Below are 20,136 nucleotides of genomic sequence, written 5' to 3'. Positions count from 1 at the left end.
TATGTTGGATAAGTTATAAGTAATAACTATCCTACTATTTTTTAAATAAATATATTTTTACATAGTTCTTTATGGTAAAATTTTGATTTTTTCCTATTTTTTTATATTTGCAGTAAATTTGTATATTCTTATATGAAGGGGCGCCAAATTTTATTTTGCCAGGGGCGCTCAGAACCCTAAAACCGGCCCTGCCTTAAAGTAGCATTTTTAACGCACGTATGGAGTTCTAAAAATTGCATTTTTAACACGGTTGTAGAAAAAAGCCTTTAAATGAGGTGTCACATGATGTACTTACTTTCCTATTTAAAAAAATCAAAGTTGTGCCTGTCACCACAAGAAGAGGGATCGCGTAAAGTTCGAAACATTGACGCTATAATATATACCCTATTCCACGAACATACGCCTGTTTTGGATTACTTCGACAACGAATATTTTACTGTGCAAAATAAGAAGAACGAAAGTAAATTGCAAATTACATTGTTGTTTATTCTAATAATTATTAGCGCCATTTAATTTCGTACTTCTTATGTTGCACAGTAAAATATTCGTTGTCGAAGTAATCCAAAACAGGCGTATGTTCGTGGAATGGCCCATACTATGATTATTTTAAAAATCGACCTATCCGAGCGTTTTTCTTATGTGCTAAAAATAAATAAGTTAATAAGGGGGTTAACACTTATTCCAGCGAACTGTATTTGTAACAACCAAGGTAGGGATGGCGGTTGTTGAACAAAAAACCGGTTTTCGGTTATACCGGTTTTTTACTTACGGTTTAACCTGGCGGTTATAACTGGTCAAAAAAAGCGGTTGTTCCAAAAACCATTTTTCGGTTTTTTTAATCAGAAGCAAATACTCGTTAATATAATGTTATATGTTACATACATTTATATTGCAATTCAGTTTGCTCAATTTTCCTCCCGAAAAATTCTCCAACCAATTCAACCTATAAAAATTTTCCCATGTGCTTTCAAATTACCCTAAAAATGGGCGAAAGTACCCCAATCTGGCATCTCTGATTCGTCGCTCGTTGTAGACGGCGTCGGTGTATATTGCGTTGTCAATTGGGATATTCCCAAAACTCCCAAAAGTGATGATCCTACCGATCTACCGACATGTCCCTAGGATCTATCAAGTTTAAAAAATATCCAAATGACATATTTTACTTAAGAGGAAACAGTAGCGATCAACAGGTAGCGAAAACGCGTTCCAAGATTGCAGCTGGAATTTTGAATATTTTTTCGAGATATGTGGCACACGTATTCGTAATATAATAAAGAATGGCGGTACAGAGCCCAATTTAAAAAATATATTAATATGTGGAAATTACTCTGTAATTAAATACAATATTAAAAAAACGAGCCTGTACCGCCACTAAGAAGAACAAAAAAATACACTTTCTTCAAATAAACTTTTTTATCCGATGCCTAGATTTTGTGTCATTTTGGAACTACTAAAATTTTTTATTTCATTATTAGTTCCAAAATGACACAAAATCTAGGCATCTGATAAAAAAGTTTATTTGAAGAAAGTGTATTTTTTTGTTCTTCTTAATGGCGGTACAGACTTGTTTTTTTAAGATTGTATTTATTTACAGAGTAATTTCCACATATTAATATATTTTTCAAATTGGGCTCTGTACCGCCATTCTTTATTATATTACAAATACGTGTGCCAAATATCTCGAAAAAAATATTCAAAATTACAGCCTCAATCTTGGAACGCGTTTTGGCTACCTGTTGATCGCTACTGTATCACCTTAAAAATAAATTCGATAAACCAATTCATCATTTATTGCCATCAAAAAATTTCAGTAGGTAGTATTTTTTAACACGTTTGTATAATACCTTTCATTTCCTAAGAATTATGTATTATTTAAAAATTACATAATGGAGATTCCTAATCGTATTTCGGTATTCACATTTCATACAAGAGTCTCAAAGTACTCAAGTATAAACAATTTTTAGATGATTGTGGAAATATCGATTTCAAGCAGATCACTTACCTTTTTATGTAAATATTCATGTGTTTCATAAAAGCTGATGTGACACTTTCGTCCAGTTCTTTATTAGTAAATAAAAGTTGAATTATGGTTATTTGGGTTAATAATTACTTCGCATATTATTTATAATACATATAGTAGGGGAGCAAAGTATGCTAAATGTGCAGTCACTCAAGCGCTTTGGGGACCTATTGGGTTGTGATTATTAGGTTCTAAAACCAAAAAAGTTAAGTAAAATTTTCCATTTTAGTGGGGACTTTCCATATTTTAATTTAATTTTCCATTTCCAACACCCGTTTTCTCCGATTATAGCGCCACCTATCCGTAATTAGAAAAAACGTTTCGAATAAAAGTTGCTTATTTTTACGCAAAGAATCCAAATCTGAAATAAAAAAAAAGGAGTTCCTATTTAAGATTTTAAAGTAACCCCCCCACCTCCGTGGGGGTCGTGTTTGGTACCATTCGATAGATTTCAGAAAAAATATTCAGAAATTGTAGTGTATTACCTATAAGAAGTTACCGTTAAGCCGGGTCCAGACTATGTAACAAAACATGTTAAATAACAAAGTTTTGTAACTTGTTACAAAATTTAAATAAACAAGTTTTAAAACACAGTGTTGTATAACATTTTTCTGGTTATATAGCATGTTTTATGTTATCCAACAGATGTCGGTAAACATCAAAGAAAGTTATAAAACCGCACCGCGACTGATCTACACCTAAAAACATGTTATTGAAACATTTCTCTGGCATAGTACCTACGCGAGCAGCAACCGTTGGAGTCATATCGCCTTGTTCATTCTGGAGTGATTGTGCTAGATTTTTCTTTGCTCTGTTCACGTAGGGTTATTTACGCGATGAAATTGTCGAAAGAACTGACTACTCATTTAATTGAGCTATTTCGTAAGTAACGAGTATTATGGGATTGCTATGGGATGAGCTACATTTATTGATTTAAAAAACAAATAAAAAAACACGATGAATAGACTGAAATAGAAGTGAAAATAGATACAGAAACTGTAGTTAAAACTAATGCACGTACGCCTATAACTCAAGCCAACAAAAGAAAAGCAGGACGCGGAACCTTAACAGCAAATCGGTGCAAATCAACTCTAAATTTGACATAAATACTATTCTCTACAGAGCAGAATGTTCAGACATAAAACCTGTAACATTCACTTCATTCGCTACACAGATGCAGACTGCTTCATCAGCTACTCAAACAGGCACTCAATCATACAATATATCTGAGCCTTTCTATTCCGTCCACTACACCTACATCCGCTACTTCTCCAGCTACACCAATTCAAACAGACAGTGACAATCAATCATGAACAGGTGAAGACGATAATACTGAGGAATTAAATTTTACAGAAATGTTATACTTCCTGTCTGAAACAATGAGTAAAAAGTTTAAAAAATATACTTTGCTAATAATATAACTGTTAATCTTTCTCTGACTGGAATTGCATCTCGAAATGTCTTTCCTGCCTATTTTATGGCCGATTTCATTTATAAGAAATTCAAAATCAGAACTTTCTATTCTTAAGAAGTTTTTAAAAAAGCCATCACATTTAATGTCTCCTGTCGATGGGTCTATGTTATCTCTTTCCAGATCAGCTAAAAGAGCTGTACCACTACCTATATTTTGCTCGAGCTGCTAATGAAGGACACATCCAAAATATTAATTTAACACGCCGGTGTCGCCTCCACAATATTACACAAGCTGCTGTTGCTATGAAGAGATCCTCCATACTTATATGACGCAATTTTATATACTACCTAACCTACCAGCTATCCATCTAAAATGCTGCAAAATTTATGCGCATGTTGTTGTTTTGTTTTTTGTTATATAGTCTGGATACTCATGCTATATTATAACAAGTTACATAACAAAGTTGTACAACAAATTTGTTGTACAACTTTGTTATTAGCATGTCTTGTTACATAGTCTAGACCCGGCTTTAAAAGTTCCCCGTTTCAGGAAAAAATATTGTCTAAGAGCGATAGCCTAGTGACCTAGTGGGTAGACCTCGGATCTCGGATTCGTAAAGCAGAGGTTTCGATTTCAAATCCGGGGTGTGGATCTCCGATTTTTTTATTTATTGTTACTGCATTCATGTCTGTAGACAATGTTGCAATCTATTATGAGCACAATAAAAAAATATAGTAATAAAATGATAAATAAATATTTCAAAAAAAAAACAAGAAAAAAAATACAATCACTGGAAGCGAAACTAAACAATACGGAAGAAATATAACCACTGGATTCGGAACTGGATATGGAACTGGATAATATTAGAAAACTGATATTATAATATGTAAGCACTACGAGCCTAGTAGACCCATGGCTTGATGTACTATTCTTTTCCTCTCCCTTTTTTCAGTCGCTTTTGTTTCCCAGTTCCTTAAGTTAATTCTTCTCATATCTTCTCTAACTCCATTACTCCATCGTGACCTCGGTCTTCCTCTTCGTCTTTTTCCTGCCAATGCACTAGATAGTACCATTCTGGGAATTCTAGATGGAATCATCCTCTGCACATGGCCCAACCATTTAAGTCTTTGCGCCTTAATTACTGCTAGTATGTTAGGATCTTGATAGAGCTCAGTTAGTTCCTTATTTGTTCTTCTTACCCATTGTCCATTTAAGTTTTTCCCACCGAAGATTTTGCGCAGTATTTTCCTCTCCCAAACTAATAACAACTCTTGATGTTTTTTTGTTGTGACGCATGTTTCAGAAGCATACGTTACTATCGGCCTTATTACGGTCTTGTAAGTTCTTAGTTTTGCTCTTCGTGATATATGTTTACTTCTTAACAACCCATTAAAAGCAAATATAGAGCGGTTGCCCGACATAATTCTCTTTTATATTTTTTCTTCACAGTTAGGATCTCTTGTGAAGACAGTTCCTAAGTACTCAAATCTCTCAACTTCTTCGAATTTATACTGTGTTCCCTTCGCTGTTGTCATTGTTATGTATTGCCCCCGAACGAATTGCTTATTTGTCCATTCCATATACTTTGTTTTTGCTTCATTTATATACAATCCTTTGGTTGCTGCCCTCTCCTCGAGTTTCATGAGTGTTTCTATAAGTTCTATTTTGCTCCTAGCCAAGATTACCAAATCGTCTGCGAATGCCAAGCACTGATGTTTTTTGTGGTAGATCAGACCTGTTCTATTAATGTTTGCTTCCTGTATAACCTTTTCTAGTAATATGCTAAACAATATAGACGATAGATAATGGATCACCCTGTCGCAGTCCTTGTTTGACCTCAAAGCTTTGTGTTACAGTATTGTTTATCTTGACTTTATCATACTGATATATCATACTGATATTGTTTAAAAACACTAATAATATTGATATAAAATGTTAATCAATTTTATTTATTGTTATAAGAATCAAAGGTAAATATGATTAGGCGAATGAAGCCTTAGGTTTCGCAGTCAATATCCCAACCACACACACATGTTGCAATCTATTTCAATACGGTTTATAGTACAAACCAGCGGTTCTCAATCTGTGGTACATGTACCACTGGTGGTACATTTCATTATTTGAGGTGGTACACAAAACTCAAAACAGCCAAAATCAGCACCACTATTGGCACAATTATAGTTAATTAGATCATCTAGCTAGATAGGTATTTTAGTTAGGTGGTACCAAAAATAATAAAAAGTATTTGGTGGTACTTGACTCAAAAAGATTGAGAACCGCTGGTACAAACTATACATTTAATATCAAAATAGTGGGATATATTTTTTTAGTTGAGGACACTTGGTCACATTGCATTGTTTCAGGATAAGGTGAAATATCTTCAATAAATGGAAAAAAGCATGTATGTCATATATTATAATACTTTCTATACTCTTAATATGTAGTCTCGTATAAATTTGTAGTGACATGATTTTAAGTATAAGAACAAGAAGCTTGCAACAATTTTCAGAGAAAATAGAAAACTAAAACTATTTTAAAATGATTATTCGAAATAAAACATATGCATATATTCACAGTATTTGCCATCTAGTGGAATAACTGTAAAATTAAGTCAGTAAAAAAGGTACATTAAGTTTAATTAAATTAAGTAAATCATCTTGTATACTAAAATTAAGGTTGGAAAATTGTCGTTTCAAAATGAAAATCGACAGGGGCAACAGTACCTATACTAAAATACACTCTGTATAGATAATTATGTCAATGTTAATAATACTGGATAGAGAATTGAATATCCTTTCAAATGAGCTAGCACACGCCCCTATTCCCTATTAAAAAATAAGGGGTGGGGGAAATGGAAGGGAGGGGGTTGACAAATGACAGATATGTATGTACCGTAAAAACTGTGTTCCCCTTAGATCAAAAGTCGGGCTTTTATATTTATATGTTAAGTTCAATATAAATTTCACATAACTGAACTATCACTGTATCCTCCATTTTGATTATTATTGTTCTCAACTAACGCTATTTTCAAAATTCTTGCTTTCCTATCCATCTTTAACGTAAATTATTAAAAAATATAAAACTATTTCTTTATTAACGCTAGTCTCCGATAAGGCTACCGTGATTTAATGCTGAGGTACTAAAATGTTATAAAATTAACAAACAGTACGAGCAAGAACAAAGAGTCCACATTCTTCTTATAACTACAAGTGACTGAAACATCGAAACAATAATAATTCTTACTGTGTTATACAGAAAAAGGCAGTAGAAACGATTAATCTCATATTTATCGACAACACTGTATGGTCCTCACTTGATGAGCTGTAAGGAAATATACACGTAAAGTTGTCCTCACTTTGTGCACATAACGAAAAAGTATATACAGTCTCACTTTAATAGCTGCGTATAATGGCCTCACTTGGGTGGCAATATACTTGAACAATACGGGGCACATATACGTAATGTTTTTTGTGTATACTCGTCATTTTTTAATTGCTATTTACTTGTCAAAGTCACTATGAAGAGTTGAAACGATTATGTCTACGTTTTCTACCGGTCCTCACTAAGTGCGCGTAATGTCAGGACCTCACTTTGATATCTGTGCATAAATATATATATATATATATATATATATATATATATATATATATATATATATATATATATATATATATATATATATATATATATATATTTACCAATGTTTCTTGGGTTTAGGTTCATAAAAAAAGCTTGTCTATGATGTTATGACCATATTTATTGATATATTATCCGACGTTTCGGCAGGAAATCCATGCCTTTTTCAAGGATTGACTAAAACAACATTTATTGAAAGCTACAATACAATTTAAAAGAAAATCGACTTACCATGCAATCGTAAATTTAGTTTTGAAACAAGTACACAAATAGACGTCACAATTAAAACAATGTTAAAATGTTAAAGCATAGGAACGGACCCACTAAGTCATTGCGTTAAGAGAGTAATGAACTGTGTCAAAAATTATTATGGTGTTTATTGATGTTTGATTTTATGTTAAGTCAAAATAGTTGTCTTCGTCTCATAGGCGTGCTGAAATATTATATAGTTAATTTTAGATTAAGTTGAAATATACCCTATTAAGGTTTTTGACATCCCGTTTATCATTGACAGCTTTGTTATTTTTTTTAATTTCTATGGACTCTAGCAGTTCCCTCTTCTTTTTGTTGGGTTCACTTTTTAGGATTTTAGTTTTATCGAAATCAAATTTGTGTTTCTTTTCGTTTTCATGTTTTGTGAGGGCTGTAGTGTTATTTTTGTCATATTTGTGAGACCGAATTCTAGAGTTTAGTAGCTGGCTGGTTTGTCCGATATATACCCCATCGCAATTTGAACAAGGAATTTCATATACAACATGTGATTTTTTTGATTGCGGGGTTTTACTTTTAAGTTTAGTAAAATTCCTTTTCAAGAGATTATATCCTTTGTGAGCAACTGTAATGTTATGCTTGGCTAGGAGATTCGAAAGTTGTTCAGATAACCCTTGTATGTAAGGCAAAGACATATATTTCTTCTTTTCCTTATTATTTTTGTTGTTGTTTTTGTTGTTGTAAAATGTATGTAGTCGTGACTTGAAGGTGTTTTCAATGAGGTGATGTGGGTATGAATTAAGTGTTAGTGCTGTTTTTGCTTTTTTTATAGCATGAGGTCTATTGATGGGATCAGACAATCTGATGGCTCTGTCGGCTAGGCCAATAACTACTGATTTCTTCTGGGACAACGGGTGATGAGAGTTGAAGTTTAGGTATCTTGACGACCAGGTTTTTTTGGTGTACCATGAAGTAATTATGATGCTGTTGTCTCGATGTAAGGTCAGGTCCAGAAAATTGATTTGACATTTTTTTTCAACTTCTAACGTGAATTTGAGTTTTTGGTGGAAGTTATTGAACTCATTTAGCAAAACATTCATTTTGTCCTCTGGTGCTGCACTTAAACAGTCATCTATGTATCGATAGAAAAAAGGAATATTGAATCTTGAAAAGGAATTTTACTAAACTTAAAAGTAAAACCCCGCAATCAAAAAAATCACATGTTGTATATGAAATTCCTTGTTCAAATTGCGATGGGGTATATATCGGACAAACCAGCCAGCTACTAAACTCTAGAATTCGGTCTCACAAATATGACAAAAATAACACTACAGCCCTCACAAAACATGAAAACGAAAAGAAACACAAATTTGATTTCGATAAAACTAAAATCCTAAAAAGTGAACCCAACAAAAAGAAAAGGGAACTGCTAGAGTCCATAGAAATTAAAAAAAAAATAACAAAGCTGTCAATGATAAACGGGATGTCAAAAACCTTAATAGGGTATATTTCAACTTAATCTAAAATTAACTATATAATATTTCAGCACGCCTATGAGACGAAGACAACTATTTTGACTTAACATAAAATCAAACATCAATAAACACCATAATAATTTTTGACACAGTTCATTACTCTCTTAACGCAATGACTTAGTGGGTCCGTTCCTATGCTTTAACATTTTAACATTGTTTTAATTGTGACGTCTATTTGTGTACTTGTTTCAAAACTAAATTTACGATTGCATGGTAAGTCGATTTTCTTTTAAATTGTATTGTAGCTTTCAATAAATGTTGTTTTAGTCAATCCTTGAAAAAGGCATGGATTTCCTGCCGAAACGTCGGATAATATATCAATAAATATGGTCATAACATCATAGACAAGCTTTTTTTATGAACCTAAACCCAAGAAACATTGGTAAAAAAATATATCAAGGTTCAAGAATTAAACTCAAACTATATATATATATATATATATATATATATATATATATATATATATATATATATATATATATATATATATATATATATATATATTCTAAGAGCTGGTGTTTGGATCTTCGATTCTATTCAAAAAATTTTTCCCAGCCCGAAGTAGTGGATGTGTGAATTGTTCGTAAGGGGATTTTTCCGCATTCTCTATTTCATTTGTTTGTTTTCGTACGAGTGGTCGTCCAAACCAGTACCTGTGGATCTTTTGATCACTGAGTGTGTTTCAAAGATCTACATCTTTTGTTTTTTCATATATATATATATATATATATATATATATATATATATATATATATATATATATATATATATACATCCCGCTATCATTATGTCATCTTTCCATGTTGCAGTCATTTGGCATCACCAAGAAATACTATCATTTTCGAATTTTAATTCGTGTATGTTTGTTGAGCGCATTTTTTAACGCCCTGTATCGTTCTCAGTTTTCTAAAATTTTAATTTTAAAAATTTAAATTATATACAAAAATTTTTACACTTCATAACCATTTTGACTTCCACCACATAAAAATGTGTATTTCCCATCATTTTGCCGCTTTTCGACGTTGCCACGAGTTAAAAATACCGATCTTTTGAGGACAGGTAGAAAAGGTCTATTGTAAACTTAGAGGATGGAATATTTTGGTAAAATATTCCATCCTCTCAGATTATAAACTACATAAAAGGTAGGTTCTTTACCTGTTCAGCTGGATTACCAAGCAAGGGTCTAAATATTTTACGAGTTGAATTGTGTTTATTTGATTTCATCTGTTAAATTAAAATTTCTCATACCGACTTAAAATATTTGTTTGAAAAATTCATTTTATATTTTCGTTTAATTTACTTAGGGTTTTTGGTCAGAATTTTGAAGAAACGCTTGGTTTGACATAAAATTTGGGACACGTACCTATAGCTAATATGTTAAAGAAAAAAAGTGATATTGTGCCGATATGTGCTTTTGATCTGGAGGTGAGTTTCGTCGGTTATAGGGTATGAAAACAAATACGTTCAAATAAGTCCGGAATTGGATAAACTGACTAATTCTAAGCAACTTCTATTTTATAGCGTTTTTCACTAAGTCAATACTTTTAGAGATATTTGCGAGTGAATATGTTCATTTTTCAACAAAAAAAAACGTTTTTATACGGTTTTTCGCAAATAACTCAAAAAGTAGGTACTTTATTGAAAAAAAATTAGCAAATAATAAATATAGCTTATAAAAAAGTGAAAAAATGGTATATGTGTCAGGTCTGTAGACCCAGTAGAAGCAGAGTTATTGCTAAGCTTTGTTTTAAAACCAAGAGGAGTAGGTAAACTAAATGGCAGATTCACACCCAAGAAAGTCACTAGAAATATCATCAGATAAATCTTCTTTTTTGGTTGATCATATCGGCCTTTGACGGTAATCTTGACTAAAAATCTAAAAATAAAAGGAAGAACGCAGAAAATACAAAAATTGCTGATAAAATAAATAAACTAACCTATGAAATGCCAATAGTGTCAAAATTTGATATGAGTAAAATTGCCTGAGGTTGTACCAATTACAAACAAGGTGTACGGCGCGGGAAATTTGAATGACTCCTCTTGTTTAAAAACAGACTATAGTGAAAAATAAGCTCTTATATCTCAAATTCCAAATCGAATATTTTAACGTGAAATAAAAAAAATGAAACACTTTTCTGGGAAAACTTATTACAACTTTCTTAAAGTGTTTAAGAAAACGTTTATTTTTATTTTTTTTTAAGTTTCCAGCAGCAAGAGTAAGCAGGTTACGCTCAAAATACAGTTGTTCCTTTTTTTTTGGTTAAAAATATTCTAAAAACTCCCTCTAATTAACAGCCCAAATGGAATTAATCGTTTCCACTTCACAAGTAACTTTATGTATTGTTTGTGTTTGTAAGTTTCATCAGTTCAAAGTGCTTATTTGTGGAAAAATTTGGTTTTAAAGTAAATTTTTTTAAATCTTTAATTTTGAAAAAAAGACTTTTGTCAAAATAACTTAAAAATTATTAGTGATACCAAATATCTTAAAGAGTAAAAAATGTAGGTGTTGCTTTTTTAAATATTTGGAATTTTTTGATTTTCTGGAAGACAAAAATTGGTTAAGATATGGCTGTTCAAAATTTGCATATACATACTCGTGACTAGTGATTCGTTCGAGGCCTTTCAACAAAACCCCTTTCAAAAATAAGCATTTTGAACCAATGCAACTTACAGATCATATACAGGGTTTCCCCGAAAATAGTGCGTTCCTTAAAGGTATAGATAGAAAGCACAATGTAGAGCAAAAAAGTCTTATAACATTTTATTCTAAATTCAGCCGTTTGACCAAAAAACGAAAATACATTTTGATATGCAAATTGATACTCAATTAGTAAATAAACAAGGGGTCCCATTAGATTAAATTTCACAGTCACAGGTTCTTCTACGCCATGTTGCCAGGTCATATAAATTTATGAAAATAAAAATTTACTCTTATGGAGAACAACGTAATTTTTGTTGAAACGGTTAATTTTAGGAAAAAATGTTACAACACATTTTTGTTCTAAATTGTGTATTATATCCACACCTTAAAGGAACGCACTATTTTCGGAGACACCCTGTATAAACAATACATTTATCTAAAGTAACGTGTGAAGCGGTAACAATTAATTTTCATGACTTTCTTTTGCCAAAAAAAAGGGAACGATTTTATTTTCAGCGTAACTTGCTTACTTTTCACGCTAGAAACTGTTTTAAAAACACCAAAAAAAATTTTTTTTAAACACTTTAAAAGAGTTATGATGAGTGTTTCCCGAAAAGTGCTTTATTTTTTTGGTTATTTTACGTTGAAATATTCGATTTGGTATTTGACGAATAAGAACCTATTTTTCATTAGCTGCAACCCTGCTTCTACTGGGTCTACAGACCTTATACTGACACCTCTTTTTCATAAGCTATATTATTGCTAGGAATATTTTCTTCGATAAAATATGTACATACTTACTTTTTGAGTTATTTGCGAAAATCCGTCCAAAACGTGTTTTTCTATGAAAAATAAACATATTCACTCGCACATACCTCGAAAAGTATTGACCTAAAACTTTTATAGAACAAAATTTGCTTAGAATTAGAATTAGTCAGTTTATCCACTTCCGGACTTATTTTGCACGTATGTTTTTTCACCTCCAAGAAGGGGTGAAAGTCACATCCAGGACAAGAGAACATATCGGCATAATCTCACTTTTTTCTTTGGCATTTTAGCTACGTGTGTGCCAAATTTTATGTCAATCCAAGCGGTTCTTTAAAATCTGGAGGTTTTGCGATATTTTATCGTGAGTGAATGGAATAATAATTATTACAACGGCAATTATTGCCGTTGTCACTTTTAGATAAGAAGTCATTATCACAATGATATAGTCAGGTTAACTGAATTGTATAATTATTGTTTTTATCATTAAATGTGAAAACCTAGAATTATCCATGTCTGTCCGTCAATAAACACAACTCGTCTATTAGTAGGACAGAAAGAATGACAAATAAGGTGTCAAATGAAAGCCTATAACCAAAATATGATATTACATGTGAGAAGTTTGACCTCGGACTGCCTGTTCCAGAGTTGCAACCGAAAGTACTGTTTTAAATTCGTCGAAATAGTACAAACTATTGGTCAACACGACTAAGAAAGACCAGAACAAATACATACTTCCGGTTTCATGCCTGTCTGTTCGTCCATATCTGTAGGTGAACAAAATTCATCCGTCATATCAGCTGACAAAAAGTTACACGAAGGGTTCAAATATCGACTGCCGGTTCAACTTCCGGTCACTTTTTGTGAAAAATTAGAACTTACGATGTCCAATTGCTTGTTACAATTTTTTTATAAGTGTTCTACTCTATCTATTCTGACTTTTCATTAACTTACTTAGATCACATATAATTTAATACAGTTTTGATGTCAGGGTCTTCAAAATTTATGTGGTGAGTTCCGGTATGTGATAAATGAAAAACGACTCCATAAGCAGAAGAAAAAAGTGTTCTCAAGACCTAAGACAATACATCGACTCACAAGAGCGTTGTGACAGTAGCAAAAATTCGAGTTGGGGTTCTAATTACTTTCTCATGCGGCTTACTCTCCTGACTTGGCCCCCTCCGATTATTAAGTGTTCCCAAATCTGAAGAAATGATGGGCGAGTCACAAAGTTTCACAAAAAAGCGAATATTTCGCGAAATGAACGTCAGATCGAAAAACTAAAAAATGCGTGTTCAATATTTTTCAAAAGTCTATCGAATGATACCAAAAACGAACCCCCACGGAAAGGGGTGAGGAGTAAATTAAAAATTTTAAATACGAACCCTGCGATATTTCGCGAAATGAACATCAGAGTGCCAGTGTGTGCTTTTTTTCTGGGGATGAGTACCACCCCCTTCTCGAGTGTGAAAAAATATAGGTCCAAATAAGTCCGTAAGTGGATAAACTAATTAAATTCCTTGTAACTTTTGTTTTTAGATGGTTTTTCGCAAATAAATCAAAAAGTATTTGATCGAAAAACTATCCCTAGCAAATATAAAGCTTATAAAACAGTAAAAAAAATGATGTATGTATGAAGTCTGGACACACAATAAAAACAGAGTTGGAGCTAATCAAAAGTTGGTTCTTATTCGTCAAATTCCAAATCGACTAGTTCAACGTAAAATATCCAAAAAATAACGCACTTTTCGGGGAAAACCCGTCACAAATTTTTTAAAGAGTTTAAAAAAAGTTTTATTTTTGTTATATAAAAAGTATCTATTCTATCACCATCAGCATCAAAAGTAGACCGGGCAGTATCGTCGCCCCCGCTAGCGAAATTATTCCGATTCGATTTGATGCAAAAAGCACAAACTTACTCAAAAAGAGGTCCTTATAACATATCCAAAGGGTGCCGGGCGGTGCATTGGTCGAAAAATTGTTTAAAAAATTTTTTTGAAACAAATTCACAAAAACAATTTTTTCATTTCGAACAATTTTTTTTAGATAACTTGTGTCATTCTGGGCAAAAAAGGTGTCTTGCCATTTTTGTTTAAAATTGATTGTTGTCGAGTTATATGCGATTAAAAATTTGAAAAATGCGAAAATGGCCATTTTTAAGTCTTAATAACTCGATTAAAAGTTATTATTATGAAATTAAAAAGTGAGCAGATCAAGTTTCAAACCCTTGTTTCAAGGTCCTTAAGAGATTTTTGTCATTATTTTATTACAAAGCTGTTATTTTTAATTATTAATAATTAGCGCTATAGTACCGGATTTATCGTCGCCCCTGTTAGTGAAATTATTCCGATTCGATTTTTTTGCACAAACTTACTCAAAAAGAGGTCCTTATAACATATTCACAAGGTGCCGTGGTCGAAAAATTGTTTAAACAATTTTTTAAACAAATCCACAAAAATAATTTTTTCACTTTGAACAATTTTTTTTAGATAATTTTGGACATTCTGAACAAAAAAGGTCTCTTGTCAATTTTCTCTAAAATTGATTGTTGTCGAGTTATACGCGATTTAAAACCTGAAAAATGCGAAAATGGCCATATAACTCGACAAAAATCAATTTTAGAGAAAAATCTCAAGATACCTTTTTTGCTCAGAATAACCCAACTTATCTAAAAAATCGTTCGTAATGAAAAAATTATTTTTGTGAATTTGTTTAAAAAATCGTTTAAGGTGATACAGTAGCGATCAACAGGTAGCCAAAACGCGTTCCAAGATTGCGGCTGTAATTTTGAATATTTTTTCAAGATATTTGGCACACGTATCCGTAATATAATAAAGAATGGCGGTACAGAGCCCAATTTGAAAAATATATTAGGTAATATTTGAAAATTATTCTGTAATTAAATACAATATTAAAAAAACGAGCCTGTACCGCCATTAAGAAGAACAAAAAAATACACTTTCTTCAAATAAACTTTTTTATCCGATGCCTAGATTTTGTGTCATTTTGGAACTACTAAAATGTTTTATTTCATTAGTCCAAAACAAAATTTAAATTTTTTAATTCGACAAAATATATCCACGCACAGGCTGTGGTCTGTATTAATTCGAGAACCAAGAGAGACAGCTCATTAACCGCCTTTCATTTTTTCTTAGAAAATAAACGATCTCTACACAAAGTACTTATAGGATAATACGCCGCCGTTATGAAATGATTGTAGGATGTTAAAATGACGAAGGATGTTTTACCCGGAAATCCGAATTTTATATACTTTTGTTATATTTAATACCCTAATAGCACACGACGTCCTTTGGACGTCCAAAATAGGTCAATTTTTGGTCCTAACGTCCATGGACCATAAACGGACGTCCTTTGGACGTCCGACGCTGGACGTACTTCGGGTGTACTAAATATGTACGTCCTTTGGACGTCCGGCGTTGGACGTCCGGCGTTGGACGTCCTTCAGGTGGACTAAATATGTACGTCCTTTGGACGTCCGGCGTTGGACGTCCTTCGGGTGGAATAAATATGTACGTCCTTCGGACGTCCGGTGTTGGACGTCCTTCGGGTGGAATAAATATGAACGTCCTTTGGACGTCCGTACTCGGACGAAATACGGACCTTCTCCAATCGTCCATATTGGACATATTCTACCAATAAGGGGATTAAACAGCAAAATTATTTAATAAAATATTAACTTAATTATGCTAATAAAATAGTTTAAATGGAAAAGATTATAAATCATATTTAATTCAAAACTGTATATGTAGTTTAATATCTAATACATGTTTTTGTTTTTATGTAAAGTGTGAAAATCTGATCGGTAAATTATTCGTTATGTCCACTCTACATCAACAATAAATTGAACAAGAAATTGACTAAGTTATTCAAGGCCAAGTTTGACGAGTACAAAATGTATGATTTGTAAAAGAAAATGAAGGAATTTGATGAAATAGAACAATTGGATATGTTTTATTTTGTCAAATTTCTTTATTTTCTGTTTATTCACGGCAAAATTGGAAGTAGAATTGTGTTTTGTATAAGCCAAATTTGACCTTGAATAACTTGTCGTCAATTTCTTGTTCAATTATTGTTGATGTAAAGTGGACTTTATAATATTTTATTATTCCCGTTACCAAGATGATAGAAGTTTGGTGGTTAATTCTAATAAGCAAAAATATAATTTTTATCAATGTATCCTTACTACAGATGCATATTGAGAGCATCTTTTTGAAGTTGAGCGTACGTGTGCCCAAAATAGGTCCAGTTTTAGTCCTAATGCGGATGGACTATAAATGAACGTCCTTCGGACGTCCGACGTTGGACGTACTTACGTGTTGAATAAATATGAACGTCCTTTAGACATCCATTGGACGTCCGTGCTCGGACGTCCGTTGGACATTGACATCGATCCGTGAGCGTCATCTGCAAAGAAGAAAATCACAAGCCAGGACAACCAATCCAAATAGTGAGTGTTTCAAACTTTTGTGTTGTGTTGTCAAAAGTTTATTTAATTATTTATGTTTTTCCTTACAAACTTACATATTTTTTCAAGCTTTTTGGTATATTTTTCATATTTTTTACTATATTTCGATAAAAAAATTCTTCGCAATTTTATCCTAATCAACATCATCATCATTCTATCCAAAAAGGCAAATCGCCAAAATCGCAATTTTATCATAATATGATATGTATATTTGCATTTTACCACATTTTTTCGATGTTTTGAAACCTTTTTGTATATCTTTTGTGTATCTATCTATATTTTGTATATCACCCCTCCTCGGGGTGAAACTCACCCCCCAAATTCACATACTAATTTGTAAGTACACATACTTTGTAAATATGGAATAAAGGTTGTTTAATATTAATCAGTTTATCGAAGTCCGGACTTATTTTGAACGTTTTTCACCCCAGAGAAAGAGTGAAACTCACCCCAGGGCAATAGCACACATTGGCACAATATCACTTTTTTTCTTTGGCATGTTAGCTATGCGTATGCCAAATTTCATGTCAATCCTTTAAAATTTACAGCAAAAACCATCAAAGAATGTAGTAATACTTGTTTTCATGAAGTCGGTGATAGAGTTTGACAAATCTTTATGGTTGTTAAATATCTTTTAATTTGTGTATTCGATTTTTAAAGGTAGGTACTATATACGTCCATTTGGCACAATAAAAAATAACCTTCGACCGGTACATATTGCTTGTATCGATGCTCGGTGCATTGTTCAGTCATAAATTTTACCTGTCACTATAGCGTCGGCGGTCGGGTCCTATTGTAAATTATTATAATAATAGTCCGTCTCGGTATTTTATTATTTCTGTCATAAGTATCTCTGTGGAAATGCAAATGCTGCTTGTAACATCCCAAAAACCAGCTCTACTATTAATTGTACTCGTATAAATAAGTGTATAATATGTACCTACCTACTTATTTATTGTATTCATTAATAGACCTGGATCCCGCGTAATAAAAAAAGTTGATTAACAGCAAGCTGAAAATTTGTTAATAGCTTCACGGTGTCTAGTCGGACAAACTGTGATGTACGGGAATACTGGAACCGGGGAAGTTTTAATTGTGGAACAGGTTAAAAACTTGGAACATCAGACTACCGAAAACGTTCCATGTATTTTGTCGGACAGAACTTCCAATTGATTTGTTACCATTTCATTAAACTCTTATGCAAAAATCAGACTGCGTACCAGTCTACTTTTATTCTCTTAATACTTTTACTTAAAAAAAGTGTACTACAATCATCTCGCTAAACTTAATATAACTGTTTTCGAGATAAACCCATTTTAAATCTGCGATATAACATAATTTTTTGCATAATATTGTAGTTAAATCCGAAAAATCAACTTAAAACCATAATAATAATTGTGCCAATTCTCATTTATGTCATTTATATTTTTGGAGATTTTTATGGTTTATAAGTTATTTTTCGAGTTTAGCGAGACGAATGTAGTATATATTTTTTAAGTAATAATATTAAGAGAATAAAAGTTTTGATTCGAAAAGTATATGTAATGTAGAGTTCCCTCAGCGATGTGATATAATATTATTACAGTATAGCTCCCCGTGCATGACAAGCTTATGGAGGTAGCCCATATAGCCTAGGCTATAATATTATTAAAAAAATCACTTAGATGGGACAATGGCTTTAGGAAATTCGAGACATCAAAAATGGCCCATTTTTAAGGTGGTGCGTTAATTTCTTGGAGAAATGTAATTATAATTTAATGTAAATAATCTAATATCCAATAATTGTAAATTAATATAAGATGTAATATAAGTTCCTTAAAAAATATATTTTTTATTTCCCACAATACATTCTCCACAGGTATAAATATCGTCTCTAGACGTCCACCGAACGTCCTCCCAGGACGTTAGATGGATGATCGGCAGCAATACATTGGACCAAACTGGGACGTCCTATGAAGGCCCAATTGACGTCCACCGAACGTCCTTTCGGACGTTAGGTGGACCTCCATTGGGCGTTTGGCAACGTGGAATTTGGACCAAAATTGGACGTCCTGTTAAGGTCCAATTCACGTCCCCTAAGACGTCCGATTAAGATCCAATTTACTCCGATTAAGGTCCAATTTACGTCCAATTAAGGTCCCATTTACGTCCGATTAAGGTCCAATTTACGTCCGATTAAAGTCCAATTTACGTCCGATTAAGGTTCAATTTACGTCCGATTAAGGTCCAATTTACGTCCGATTAAGGTTCAATTTACGTCCGATTAAGGTCCAATTTACGTCCGATTAGGGTCCAATTTACGTCCCCTAGGACGTCCGATTAAGGTCCAATTTACGTCCGATTAAGATCCAATATATGTCCCCTCGGACATTAGATGGACGTCCAATGGACGTTCGGTAGCGCGACATTTGGACCAAAATAGGACGTATAAAGGACGTTCCTCGGACGAAAACGGACGTCCCTAAAGTCCGTGAAGGACGTCCATTGGACGTCCTTGTGCTATTAGGGTAGGTACCTACCTATAATTCTGGTGATTTTTTAAATCCTCTATTGTTAAGAGAATTTACACCTTTAGCCAAAGTTTTACGATTTTCTAACGGAAATTAACAAGTTATTTTAAATACGCACCAATTATCGATGTTGAAAGGAGTTTTTCAAGTTATAAAAATATTTTATCTGATCAAAGAATATGTTTCCTCGTAAAGAATTTGGAAAAACACATTGTAGTGAATTATAATCGAAGATATATTTATAGTGATATTGTTGTTTTATTTTAAATAGGTAACTATTGGTAGCAGTTTTTGTAAAAACTGTGAATAAATTGCATATATAAAAAATGATTTTATTTGAAAAATAATAAATAAGATTACTAAATAAGACAGAAAATTTGTGGTTTCCCGAAATGCGCATTTTTTGAATTTTTGTGCATATCTTGCGCATATTTCGTAATTTTTTACCGCATATATATGCGAATATTTCATCAAAATTGATCGCATATAAATCCGCTCCCTAGTCATTGTATTCTGTTGGCTGATTCCAATGATTTGAGCCGCCGTACGACACGGTGGGACCAATGGGAGTGAAGATACGTAACTAATACCTATCAAGAGGTTTACTCAAACTTCTTTTCTGTACTTATACCTACCACTCGGTATAAGTACAAAAAAGAAGTTTGTGTAAACCTTTGCACAACTGTGTAAATACTAAAGAAAAATCTAAAATATTAAAAAAAATTAGTGGAATCCGTTAATCTGTTCTCGAAAAAATTAGCTATGAAAATGAGCATAATTTTCTATATCCCTAACTTTTGACGAGCAGTTTAGCTTAAATGGGGAAAAGCGGTAAGCTTAGACCAAACACCAGTAGGAGGCATTCAATTAATTGAGGAAAAAAATTAAATGGATAACAATATTCATTTCAGTTATAGAA

This window comes from Diabrotica virgifera, chromosome 6 (assembly GCF_917563875.1).
Source record: "Diabrotica virgifera virgifera chromosome 6, PGI_DIABVI_V3a".
Taxonomy (NCBI): Eukaryota; Metazoa; Arthropoda; class Insecta; order Coleoptera; family Chrysomelidae; genus Diabrotica; species Diabrotica virgifera.
The sequence above is the reverse complement of the archived record's forward strand: the minus strand, read 5'-3'. Positions refer to the sequence as shown.